Source organism: Pongo abelii, chromosome 16, assembly GCF_028885655.2.
Source record: "Pongo abelii isolate AG06213 chromosome 16, NHGRI_mPonAbe1-v2.0_pri, whole genome shotgun sequence".
In the NCBI taxonomy this organism is placed as follows: domain Eukaryota; kingdom Metazoa; phylum Chordata; class Mammalia; order Primates; family Hominidae; genus Pongo; species Pongo abelii.
In genome coordinates this window covers 25902383-25916234 of record NC_072001.2, presented here as the reverse complement: position 1 = coordinate 25916234, position 13852 = coordinate 25902383, and the positions used below count along the sequence as shown (strand labels likewise).

Genomic DNA, 13852 nt, shown 5'->3' with positions numbered 1-13852 from the left:
AGAAGCTGTACCTACCATTTCCAATTCTGGAAAACTGAGAGGATTTTGTAATTTTAAAAAAATTTTAGACACGTGGTTTTGCTCTGTTGCCTAGGCTGGGGTGCAGTGGCATGATCATAGCTCACTGCAGGGCTCCAGCCTCAGCCTCCCAAGTAGCTGGGACTGTGTGCATGCACCACCACACGTGGCTATTTTTTGTTTTTTTAACTTTTATAGAGATGAAGTCCTGCTATGTTCCTCAGGCTTGTCTTGAACTCCTGGGCTCCAGTGATCCTCCCACCTCTGTCTCTCGAAGTGTTGGGATTACAGACATGAGCCTTGTGCCCAGCCTGAGGTCTTTCTTATTTTAGTTAATAAAGTTATAAGACTTCATAGTTCAAAAGGGAAAATGCTATTTATATTTAAAGAACAATCAAGTGATTTGTGGATTCCCCACAGCTTCCTTGGAAACGCCCTGCTGTCCTTGCTAATGGGTAACGACGGGCTGAGGGGTGGCCATGGCCTCACGAGGACATTGTAAAGGAAAATTGCAATTTCTGAGGGCAGCCTAAGTGGGGAGGTGACCTCAGGCACCCATGTTTAGTGGATGCAAACAGGATTAGGCATATAAAGCTATACCTTATTACCTTATTTCAGTATCATGGTAATTTTAATGCCCAACATAAATAATAGCAATGAAAGTATGCTATTTTAAAAACTGCCTGCACCATCCACCTCTGTCTCTCCTCCCCCCTCTCTAGTTTCCAGATTCACCTTGTTTGCAGCCTGAGAAATGGCTCCTCTGTAACTCCTGGTTCTGAGTGACCCACACAGCATGGGGGACCATTTTCCAGAGGCTCTGCACCCTCCGCATAGCTGAGTGTGAGCCGTGGGGCACACAGTGCACCCTCCTGGCCTTCTCGGGGTACACTGCCAGCCTGATGCTTCCTTTGGCTTGCTCTGAGACCAAAGCAAAAGAAGACTCTTTTGCTTAGCACTTTCTTTGCCCTTTTATTTCTAGTTGACATGTAATTACTGTACATATTTACAGGACACAGCGTGATATTCCCATACATGCATACAGTATGCAATGATCAAATCAGGGTAATTAGCATATCCACCACCTCAAATATTTATCATATCTTTATAGTAGGAACATTCACAATCCTTTCTTCTAGCTTTCTGAAAAGATAAAGTTATAGTTAACCGTATTCACCCTACAGTGCTGCAGAACACTGGAACTCATTCCTCTTATCTGGCCATAGTTTTGTATCCAATAGCCAACCTCTTCTTTCCGCAGCCTCCTCCAACACCCCTTCCCAGCCTCTAATACTCAGTTTACATCCTACTTCTGTGTTCTCACATTTCCTTTTAGCTCCCACATTTACGTGAAAATGTGGTATTTATCTGAGCCTGATATTTTGCTTAACATAATGAACTCCAGACTCATCCATGTTGCTGCAAATGATAGGGTTTTATTCTTTTTTATGGCTGAATAGTATTCCATGTATACACCACATTTTCTTTATTCATCTGTTTGGTCACTTAGGTTGATTCTGTCTTGACTATTGTGAGTAGTGCTGCAGTAACCATGGGGCTGAGGTATCTCTTTGATGTACTGATTTCCCTTCCTTTGGATAAAGGAAATAGTGGCATTGCTGGGTCATGTGGTGACTACTCAGCCTATCAGGAGGCTTTAGCTTCCTGACATCTGCCACTCACTCCCCTGCCAGTTTGAAGGTGCAGCTTTGTGCCACTGGGCTCTGTCCTTCTCTGCTTTGGGGATGTCCTTTGGTAGGGTGAGCAGAGTGGAGGCTTTCTGCAGAGCCTCCTTGTTTCTACTTATTGTAGTCAGGACATAGCTTTACAGGCTCTCCTGTTGTCTTAAAGCCTTGAGAATGTGTCTACTTGAGATGCAAAGAAATCATTATTTCCTTACTTTCACTAACTCCAGGGCAGCAAGGTCCTACTCTCTTAAGAGTTCCCAGCCCCTCCACACCCTTCCGTTGGTAGTAAGAGTTAAGTTGAGAAGAACTCTTGGCATTCTGGGGGTTAACTTGTCAGTAAGTCTCTTCACTCAGCAGATAGAGAGGGAAGGTGCATATTCGTCCCTCTTTCCGCCATCCTTTCCATTGAATGAGGTATTAAATGGCATTTCATTTACAATGGAGACAAGATACTATGTGAAATATCTTGGAAGGTGGAAGGCAGGTGGAGTAGGGAATCCACATATGGGGAAGATCAAACGCCAAATTCAATGGCTAGAAAAACAGAAATTTGTACCACAACACCTGTCTGTGAAATTTTGCGACCCCAGGGATCAAAGTCAGCTGTGAATGGAAAGAGAATTAGATAGATTGAGAATCTTCCTCAGTGACACTGGATGTTGCAAGACAAAGGGCCTGGGAAGATGTGTTGAAACTTCTCCAGAAAAATAACGTTGTGTCCTAATTTCCATCCTCGGGACTCCTATCATGTGTTGTCTTAGTCTGCCCGGGCTGCTAAAACTAAGTACCACAGACAGTGGGGCTTAAACAATGGAAATGTATTTTCTCTGTTCTGGAAGCTGGGAGTCCAGGATCAAGGTGTGGGCAGGGCTGGCTGCCCCTGAGGCCTCTCTCCTTGGCTTGCAGATGCTGCTTGCTGTGTCCTCACATGGTCTCTTCCTACTCAGGCAGTCCCCATCTCTTTTTTTGGATGAAGACATCAGTCCTGTTGGATTAGGGCCCACTCTTACCACCTCATTTAACCTTAATCACCTTCTTAAAGGCTCTGTCTCTAAACACAGTCACATGGGGGCATAGGACTTCAGCATATGAATTTTAGGGGACAAAATTCAGTCTATAACATGGTACATGGTAAAATAAAGGCACCTGTAAACAGTAGGTCTTTATCTGCAAGTTCTGCATTCGAAGGATTCAACCAATCGTAAATAAAAAATATTTTTAAAAACAATAAATAAAACAGTACAAATAAAACAACACAGTATAATAACTATTTATGTAACATTTGCATTGTATTAGGTAGTGTGAGTAATCTAGAGGCGATTTAAATTGTGCTGGAGGATGTGCATAGGTTAGATGCAAACACCATGCCATTTTATCTCAGGGACTTGAGCATCTGTAGATTTTGGTGTCTGTGGGGTCCTGGAACCCATCCACCACATATACTGAGGGACTATTGTATGTTCAAGGACTCAGACAGTTGGCCTCCTTCCAGCAAAATGGCATGATAAATCAAATGTCAAGAAAGACACTGGATCCAGGAAACAGGGAGGCCAACATAGGGGCCTGATGAAGGGGCCCCAGGTGTTGCTGGGTGGCAGGCTAGAGAACCTGTCCTAATGAGTTGATGTGGTCGGGAGCAGGAGCGAGGCTCTGGGAAGAGGCAGGTGTGCACTGAGAGGTATGACACAGGGCAGCACAGGACAGAAAGAGGAAATCATGGGGAAACGCACAGGATGCATGGAAATACAAGGACACAATGGTATTCTACAGTAGTATTCTACCTGTTTTGTGGGTTTAAAAAAGTGTACCTTGCATAGTCACAATCATGATAATTATTTATTGATTTTCAACTTTAAAAATAAATATGCAAACTTTAATTATATTTATAAATGACAGAAATTAGGATCTGAGGAATGGGAGGAAAGGATGGGAGCAAAGGTCAGCTTATTCTATGGCACTAGGAATCAAGGTATCTCTAGAAGATGGAAATGGTTGGAGGTAGATTATTTAAAGTTACAAAGGTAACCAATATAACTAATAGTCTTATAGCCGCATTGGGAGGACTGGTTTGATGTATTGGAGTCTAAAATTGATAAATCAAGATGTGTTTTAATGAGAAGGTATTACCTAGGGAGCTAGAGTTAACCGTCAGGATTGGAAAGAGCGGAAAGAATGAACCTCTCCCCAATCCCCCCAGTGCCACTGTCTCTGCTCAAGATGGAAGGATTTGGGTTGGTGAGATTGGTGGGGTGCTGTTAATCCCCATCACACACCTTTATGTACTACAGTATTCATATATATATATATTTAATATACGTGTATGTAATTGAATATGAAGGTGTGTAATTAAATATGTAAAATATTTTTAAAACATATAAAATATATTTGATATTCATCAAACTGACATTTTTGTTGACAAAGACTTATGAGTAAAAACTATCCCTTTCCTTTCTTCTTCATATAAACCTTCCCTGGTGTGTTTCCATCTGTGGGAGCAACTTCTTACCTTGCAAGATTATTGAAAAGTTTATTTCAACCCAAACAAAGCATGCTATTACATTGTTACACTTCTATTGGAATAAAAATGCCTCCACTCTCTATATCTGAGAGTTTAGGCCAATAATACTGTTTCTTCCCTTATTTTCCCTGTAAGCCTCGGGGTTCCATTTTGGCTGCATCTTATGTATGCCCAAAGCCTCTTCACTAAATGGCTTTACTCTTTATGGTTTCTTTCTCCCTCTTCCAACGAATCCCCAAGGAAAGATTCCATCATGCCTTCCAGCCAGCCATGCTCTCTCAAATTCTTTCCCTTCCAGACTTCCTTCATTAGAGCAGAAGGCAATGATAAACGTCCCGCATCTGGGCATCCTTGCTAAAGTGATGGCAGGAGACCGTGTGTCCCTGAAGGAGAAGGAAAGGTCACGTGCACCAGGCAAGGGGAGCTGAGTGCCTGGGCGTTTAATGGGCCCTCCCGCGCATTTGCGTCTGTTTGCTGTTTTGAGGTCTAAGCTGGAGGTAGTCTGTGGACTCTTCTACCCAGTGATCCTGGGTGTCTTTAAACAAGATCCCTCTCCATGTTGCTGATGGTAAGAGTGCTATGTCCAAAGCAAGAATGCAACAGGATGTGTAGAGCTCATCACCACTGAGGGCCTTAGTGATTCCTTTCTCCACTCCACTTCCCTTCTTCAGTGAACAGTTTCTTCTCAGGACCCAGTTCTACAGCATCAGAGGATGATACCCGGGTCACCTTTCTCATCGCCGCCCCCACCCCATCTGAGTATTGAGGAGGCTCACACGTTTCCATCACATGTTTGTCATTCTTACTCATTTGAAGTGGGACGATGTCCTTACCTGGTGTACATATTGTCTTCGACAATTGGAGAACTTTATAGGGAAGCATATGTAGAATCAGAAGACAATTACATGACTTAGAAGAAATCTATTGAATTAAGGTTCTTTTTAAAATTTGCAAATGATTTTGAGAAAATGGAGTCCATGTAATTATATGTCTTGTCTCTTTATTCTGCTTAGTGCCACTTTCCACACAAAATAAATACATTTTTTTAAATTAGCAAATAATTTTGAGATAACAGAGAGTGCAACAACTTATATGTTTTCTCTTTCTTTCTTCACTATGCCTAGTGCTATTTTCTACAAGAGAGAAACACATATTTTCTCCACTGATTACTATATCGATTTGGCACAGGTGAGAGCTACTGGTTTTGAATCAACCAGACTCTCATTCCCGTTGTAGCCCAGGATAAATATTAAATAAATTCCACTTTGGAAAGGGAACCATTAAAACCCACTTAGGTCAATGCCAGGAGCTGTCACAGATAATGCAGAATGCTGGTGCCACATCAGCAGTCATGACAAGGTGACAGTGACCATAAACTTCTCGGAAAGAAATCGATGAGAAATTTACCACTAGGGCTTATACGGAGAAACAAAGGTGATTTAAATTTAGCACAGAAATGTGGCGTTACAGCCAGAATCTTGTTTTCCAGAGTTTAGTGATCCATTGATCTCAACCCCCGTGGTCAGTCATTTGTAAACTGTAAAGTCCTGAGAAAATTAACCTGCAATATGTAATGCTGTTTTCTACTGAAGTCACCAGGTCCTAATTTCCTCTATCTGTTCCTTCTATGACAGAAATGACTGATACTAGGATATTTCCCCACATTAAGAGATTTGAACTTGTCACTTTCTCAAATAAGCAGATGAGACCTGTGATTAGCCATTTTAGGAGCAGATGGGAGCCTCTGACGCGCAGATGGAACCCAGAATATTTAAAACATTCGTTTTATTTCCATCTATCTGTGGGAAAATTTTTCAACTTAAATTTATAAACCCCAAATGCTATGCCTAAGACTCATCTCTGCAAAGTTAATGGTGTTCAGTTATGATTTCTTAAACAGATATTTGTGAATTCTTTTTATGTGTGGGGTCATGCTGCAGGCTGAGACAGTGCACATGGTCCCATCCCATGTTTAGACAAGCACCAGACGGACTATCGCTTAATAAATTGCAGTGGTAAAACGCCTGTAGTCCCAGCTACTCGGGAGGCTGAGGCAGGAGAATGGCGTGAACCTGGGAGGCGGAGCTTGCAGTGAGCCAAGATCATGCCACCGCAGTCCAGCCTGGGCGAAAGAGCGAGACTCCGTCAAAAAAAAAAAAAAAAAAAAAAAAAAGAAAAAGAAAGAAAAGTGCTGGAAAAGAGAAGTACAGGATGCTTTGAGAACATATACTGGAGAGATGTGCCAGACATAGTAGGGTATGGGAAGGGCCGCTCCCTTGAGCTGAGAGACTGTTAGGCAAGGGAAGAGCACAGAGGAGAGGGCGGGATTCAGATCAGAAGTAACAGCAGAGGGAGGATCTAGAAGCCAGAAGAAACAGACAGCGGCCTCTGGAGAAACTGAAGAAATGGTTAGAGAGTGTGAGATTAGCCCAAATACTAAACATAAAATAAAAGTACCATATCCCTTAGCATCCATCCTTTTCAAAAAATAAAAATAAAAAAAAAAATCAAACTCTAAAAATCCACCTAACCAAATTAGTCCTAAAAGCCCAATTACCCTAAACTAAATGCTTCCCCACTGCCTTATTAAAAATCAAAACTGCCCCTCAAAAAAATATTAGTTTATCCCGTTATAAAATACTATATGAACTGCCTTATTTACATTGTACTACTAATGTCCCTACATTTAAAACCAAATATCAGTTCCTCAAACCCTATATACTTAGTCTACTTCCTTTTCTCTTAAAACAAAGTATCCTAACACAAACACTACCCCTAAAGCTCCCAGCACATCAACACCAACCTAAAAATCACATCCTCGTCAAAAAATTTATAGAAAACCCTCAAACCAGCTTTAAAAAAAAACCTTACAAATATTCCTAAGTACTAAAACTACAATCCAAACAACAAAAAAGTAAACTCACCACACCTAAGTCAAAAAACCACCATCACTTTCAAAATTATAAGCCATTATTCCAAAGTCAAGCCCTACCAAATTGAAACAAAAAAAACCTTAATTCTTAATTCTTTTATACCTTTTATATTGTCTCTGCCTCTTTCCTCACTCTATTACTAATTCATTATTAATATAACTGCGTCTAACTCACCCCAAACCATTATTCTTAATATTTATCTTTTATACCTTATAAAAATTAAAAAAAAACAAAAACAACCAACTTCTTCAAATAAATATCTCTACCCTATTCCTCTAATTTCTACAATTAACCCTAGTTCTCACCATTATAATCATCTACAACCAAAACACCATTCCTTTACTCCCACAGCCTAACAACCTTGTAATAATTAAAACTACATCCTTTAAACCACCCCATACCAAAGTTAAACCTCTACAAAAAAGTTTATATCAATCTAAAGCCCGTCCTCCATTTTACCAAAAACCCACTCTCCCTAATTGCCAATCTCACCAATACAACCCTATCCTTACTTCTATTACTACCTCTACCTCCACTGACCCTAAGCCTGCCCCCAGCCACTTCTATAGTATAAAAGCCAATGTCAATTGAAAATAAAATGCAAAAACAAAAGTCACATTAAAAATAAAAACTTCTGCTCTCCTTTGTTCTAAATACTCATAACAACCAGCCATACAAAAAACGACCTTCTACGCAAAAATAAATTTATTTTACTAAAAATCCTTTATCTAAATACTCATTTTTCCTTAAAACTCCAAGCCTTATTTCTAACAGACAGCAAAGGGCAGGCACCTGAGACACATCAAAGGGCGGGCACCTGAGACACAGCAATAGAGACAGGTGGAAGACGACCCAGGTTCCCTGGGCTTCACATCAGAGCGAAGGGAAGTGCTGAAAGCACTAGGCAGGGAGTTACATGAACGGACACAGGTCTTCAAGGACCATGCTGGTCCCAACTAGGAAACACGATTTGAGCGAGCACTTCCATTCCAGCTACCAGTCCTTTATCAAGTATGGACATTGCAAATACTTTCTCTCAGTCTGCAGCTTGCCTTTTCATTCTCTCAGCCGTGTCTTTTGAAAAGCAGAAGTTTTCAATTTTGATGAAGTCCAGTTTACCAATTGTTTTCTTTTCATGGATCATGCTTTTGGTGTTTTATCTAAAAACTCATCACCAAATACAAGGTCAAGAAGATTTTCTCCTGGTTTTTTTTTTTTTTTTTTTTGAAACTGACCTTTGCTCTTGTCACCCAGGCTGGAGTGCAATGGCACGATCTTGGCTCACTGCAACATCCACCTCCCGGGTTCAAGCAGTTCTCCTGCCTCAGCCTCTCAAGTAGCTGGGATTACAGGCATGTGCCACCATGCCTGGCTAATTTTATATTTTTTAGAACAGACGGGTTTTCTCCATGTTAGTCAGGCTGATCTCGAACTGCGGACCTCAGGTGATCTGCCCGCCTCAGCCTCCCAAAGTGCTGGGATTACAGGCGTGAGCCATCACACCTGGACCTGATTTTTTTTCTGGAAGTTTTAGTTTTCAATTTTACATTTACATCAATCATTCATTTTGAGATAATATTTGTGTACAATATGAAGTATGGATTGGAATTCTTTTTTTTTTCTGCTTATGGATATCCCATCTTTCAATACTTTATGCTGAAGATTGTCTTCTGCATTGGTTTTTACCTTTGTCAAAAAATTGGTTTTATGGACTTTGTTCTGTTCCATCTATCAATCTGTTTGTCTTTATCACTCTGTCTGGATTACTTTCTAATAAACCTTGAAATCAGATTTTGATCCTGCACATTTGCTCTTCTCTTTCAAAGTCACTTTGACTGTTTTAGGTGCTTTGCATTCCTACAAAAAGTTTAGAAATAGCCTGTCAATTCCTAAAAAATGTCCTGCTGGGATTTTGATTAGGAATGCATCAAATCTATCATTTGGGAGAATTAGCTCTCAATATCAAGTCTTCTGACATACAAACACAGTCTATTTCTCCATTTATTCCAGTCTTTGAAAATTTCTCCCAGTAATGCTATGTGGTTTCAATGTACATATGTTTTACATCTTCTGCCAGATTTATGCTCATGTATTTTACATTTTTGATGGTATTGTAAATGATTTTTTTAAATTTGAACTTCTAATTGTTTGTTGCTAGTATATAGACATACAATTTATTTTTGTATATTGATATTGTATCCTGAAACTTTGCTAATACCTTTCTTTATAGTTTGCATAAGTAATTATGTCATCTATAAATAACTACACTTGTACTTCTTCCTGCCCAATGTATATGTCTTCTATTTCTTTATTTTTTCATGTGTTATTACATTGGCTAGAACCATCAGTATAAAAGTTTAACAGATGGAGAGCAGATATCCTTATGTTGTTCCTGATCTTAGGGGGAAAAACATCTAGTCTTTTACTTTTTTATTTATTTATTTATTTTTGAGACAGAGTTTTGCTCTTGTCACCCAGGCTGGAGTGCAATGGCACAATCTTGGCCCACTGCAACCTCCTCCTCCTGGGTTCAAGTGATTCTCTTGCCTCAGCCTCCCAAGTAGCTGAGATTACAGGCATGCCCCACCATGCCTGGATAATTTTTGTATTTTTAGTAGAGATGGGGTTTTACCATGTTGGCCAGGCTGGTCATGAACTGCCAACTTCAGGTGATCTGCCTGCCTTAGCCTCCCAAAGTGTTGGGATTACAGGCATGAGCCACTGCACCTGGCCGTCTTTTGCCTTTAAATATCATGTTAGCTCAAGGATTTTTTTTTCTGTGAGACTGTGTCTTGCTCTTTTGCCCAGGCTGGAGTGCAGTGGTGCAATCATAGTTCACTGCAGTCTCAACCTCCCACGCTCAAGCAATCCTCCCACATCAGCCTCCCAAGCAGCTGAGACTACAGAGGCCACCAAGTCCAGCTAATCTTAAGAATTTTTTGTAAAGAGGGGCTCTCACTATATTGCCCAAGCTGAGCTCAAGGAATGTATAGATGCCATTTATCTGATTAAGAAAGTTCTCTTCTCTTTCTAGTTTACTGAGAGTTTTTTTTTAACACAAAATAGGTGAATTTTGACAAATTCTTTTTCTGCATCTATTGATATGATTATATGCTTTCCTTTTTTAGTTTATTAATATGATTACTTAAATTATTGCAGTGAATTACATTAATTGATGAGCAGATCCTAGGCCAACCTTACGTTCCTGCATTAAACCTCACTTGATCCTGATGCATCTTCCTTTTTATATATTGGTGGATTCAATATGCTATTTAAAAAAAAAATGCTTCTATCCCTAATGAGGGATCTTGCTCTGTAGTTTTCTTTTCTTGCAATGTCTTTTTCTGGTTTTGATATCAGGATAATCCTGGCCTCATATAATGAGTTGGGATGTAGTCCCTCCTTTGCAGTTTTCTGGAAGGTGTGTAGAGAGTAGGTTTTATTTTTTACTGATATGGTTAGTACATTTGCTAGTGAAGTCATCTTGACATGGAGTTTTTTTATGGGAATAATTTTTACTGAAATTTCAATTTTAACATAGATATAAAGATACTCAGATTATCTATTTCTTCAGTGCAATTTGGCCATTTGTGTCTTTTAAGCAATATGTCCATGTCACTTCAGATACCAATTTATTGTCATAAAGTTCTTTAAAATATCCTTTTATTCTCCCCTTAATATAAGTAGAATCTATGGTAATGTCACCTCTTCTGGTTTTTGATACAACTAATTTGTCTTCTCTTTTTCCTGATCAGTCTGGATATAGATTTGTCCATTTTATTAATCTCAAATAACCAGCTTTTAGTTCAATCGATTTTCTCAATTTTTTTTAATTTCATTAATTTTTACCCTGATTTTTATATTTCCTTTCTTCTATTTGTTGGAGGCAGATGTGGTATCAATTTGCTTTTCTTTTTGCAGTTCCTTAAGGTGAAAGCTGAGGTGATTGATTTGAGATCTGTCTTTAATATTGCCTTTAGTGCAATATATTTTCCACCAGTTCTGGTTTAGATACATTCTGCATGTTTTGCTATGTTGTGTTTTTCAAATTCATTTCAAATATTTTATCTCTGTGCATTTCTGTCTTCTAATACTCTGTCTTGCAAACTCTACCCAACTTGGTCTTCCCATACTCTCAGCTTCATTTCTTCACCTCAAGGAGTCCTCTTGGCTTCCCCCTGGGTGTTCATTTCTCGCACTAAGACCCAGAAATTCTTTAAGCCAGTTAGCTGGGACAGTCATAGGGGTCGCCTCCTTTGATTTTCATTTCTCAGGGATCACTGAACCTTGTACACTGTTGCCCAGGGTCTGTCTTGCAAATCTCTTGTTTCATTTATCTTGTTCGTTTTTTTGTAGTTATTTCAGGCAGGAGGGTATATCTAATCCTTCTTCCTTCATCTTGGCCAGAAGCATAAATCACATCCTTCACTTCTGCCAGTGTCCAGCGGGCATGCCTCTCAGCTGGACTACTGCATCACCTCTCCACTGCTCTAACCAATCTGTCATCCTCCTACCAGGGCAGTTGGCCTCACCCAGAACTCCTCAATGGTATCCGTGATTTCCGTGTAATATCTACACAACTTTAATTTGTAACCAATACTTTTTTAAAAGTTTCTATTGGTCTACTTTATCCTGTACCTCCCTTAAGCCCCCTGGACCTGCCCACCATCACCTGATTCACTAATTCCAAGTGACATGTTGTTCTTATAACCCTGTGCTTTCTGTGTGTGCTGTTCTTTTCCTAGCATGGCCTCTAATTCCAGGTCTTCCCAGAAAGTTCCTATCCTAATTTCAAGCATCAGCTCAAAATTGTATTCTCTAACCATCACTTCCCCACACTGTGTTCTTGCTCTTGTGTTTCCACTGTATTTTCTACATATCTCCCTCCCAGCAAGCTTCATATTTTAAATGAATTTTCACAAATCTATGTGACTACGAGTCCCTAAAGCCCTTGAAAGCAAGCCACAGCATTTATAGTTCATCTTTTGTGTCTCAGGCCCTGCGTAGTCCTGACATTAATAGGTGACACGAGTACATTTATGCGCTAAAACGTAAGTCAGCTTGAAATCGGCCTGAGGATTATGTATCAAAAGGCATCACTGGGTCAGCGGGAGTGGTGATGGGCAGCTGAATGATCTTTCCTTGTTAATTTTCATCTGTATATCCATATCTGTCTATCTGTCTACATGTCTGTTACAAATATATATGCCTATATTAAGTTTTAAGAATCTTGGAAAATATATTACTAATACAAACTAATATTAACTATAATATTCACTAATGTTAGCTATGTTATTGAAACATTGAAATTTGAATACTTCTGCTATGTCCTCTTATAGAGAAGTGATTCCCTTTCTACCCAAAATTCAAAGAAATTCAAGTCCATTGCAAAAGGGAAGTCAGGAATAGATAATGAGTGTTCTAGATAGAATCCAAAATAGCAGGGTGTAGAGTAATATAAAAATGGTGACAATAATAATATAACTCTTAGAAAAATGAATCAAGTTTTCCTCCGTTAATATTATGAATGATCTGTGTTTGGGCTTAGGATCTAGAAATGTCTCTGTTGCAGGAGAGAAAAGCCATGAAGAGGAGGTGTGTAGACGTCTGGTAATTGATTTTTGTGTATGTGCCTTATGTCTTTAAAATACGAACGTTGGTGTTGGTGTGGAGCTTGACCATGCCAGTTTGTTTAGTAGAGTCCCTCAACAGCTGGTCATGCGGCCCTGTTTATTCAACTCAGAAATCATAGCCAGACAGATGGAGAGGAAAAGTTCTATTGAAAGATAGTAAGTGAAGTAAGCCCTGCACAGAAATATTAATACTGCCTGATGTCACTCATACGTGGGGTCTATACAAGTTGATTTCACAGAAGTTGAGAGAAGAATTGTGGTTATCAGAGGCTAGGGAGGGCAGGGAGAAATTGGAGAGGTTGTTCCACGGGTACAAAGTTACAGTTAGAAGGAATAAGTTCTGGCGTTCTGTGACCCAGTGGGGTGACTACAGCAAATAACAATGGAGTGCGTATTTCAAGAGTGTTAGAGGTGTAACTCTAAGAGTTATCACCAAAAAGAAATGGCTAAAGTGATAGATATGGTCACGATCCTGATTTGATCATTATACAGTTTATACATGCACTGAAAGATCACTCTTACCTCCTAAATGTGTAACATTATTTCATGTCAATCATAAATGAAAATGTAATTTTTAAAAAGGTGATGCATCATGATTCACTATCCAGCACCAAACATTATAAGGGGAATGGATTAACTCAGGCCATTCTTTGGGGGGATGGGTGGCCAGGAAGAAACAGTAGAGGAAATTCAACGGATGAATTCAAGGTCCTGGGTGGTGAGGATTGTTATTGGTTGTGATTTTACAATAACTTTAAGGACTGAGATATGGAAGCCTGAGCAGAGAGGTGAAGCGCTAACCCTACAGGAGTTTAGCTCTCTGTCCCTCTGTCCTCCCATGCCAGGAGGTCCTGCAGACAACAAGGAGTACCCGAGAGGACAAGGGAGAAAGGCTCTTCCACAAGTGAGTGCTGCCTCCACTTGCCCTGTGCACTGAAAGGGCTTGTCCCGACATCCTGACCCATTCTCCAGCCCCTGCGACAGACCTTTGAGGTGTGTGTGGCTCTTCCGCCAGAACTGCCTCTGTGGGTGCCTCTCGCTGCCGCCCGCACTCTGGCCTCC

At 40.1% G+C, this 13852-nt stretch overlaps 1 protein-coding gene across 2 annotated transcripts in view; it reads left to right on the top strand.

Moving 5' to 3' along the window:
- GABRG3 (gamma-aminobutyric acid type A receptor subunit gamma3) overlaps positions 1–13852 on the top strand; it is a 578311-nt gene that overhangs the window by 281553 nt on the left and 282906 nt on the right. The gene's annotated exons all lie outside the window — the stretch shown is intronic.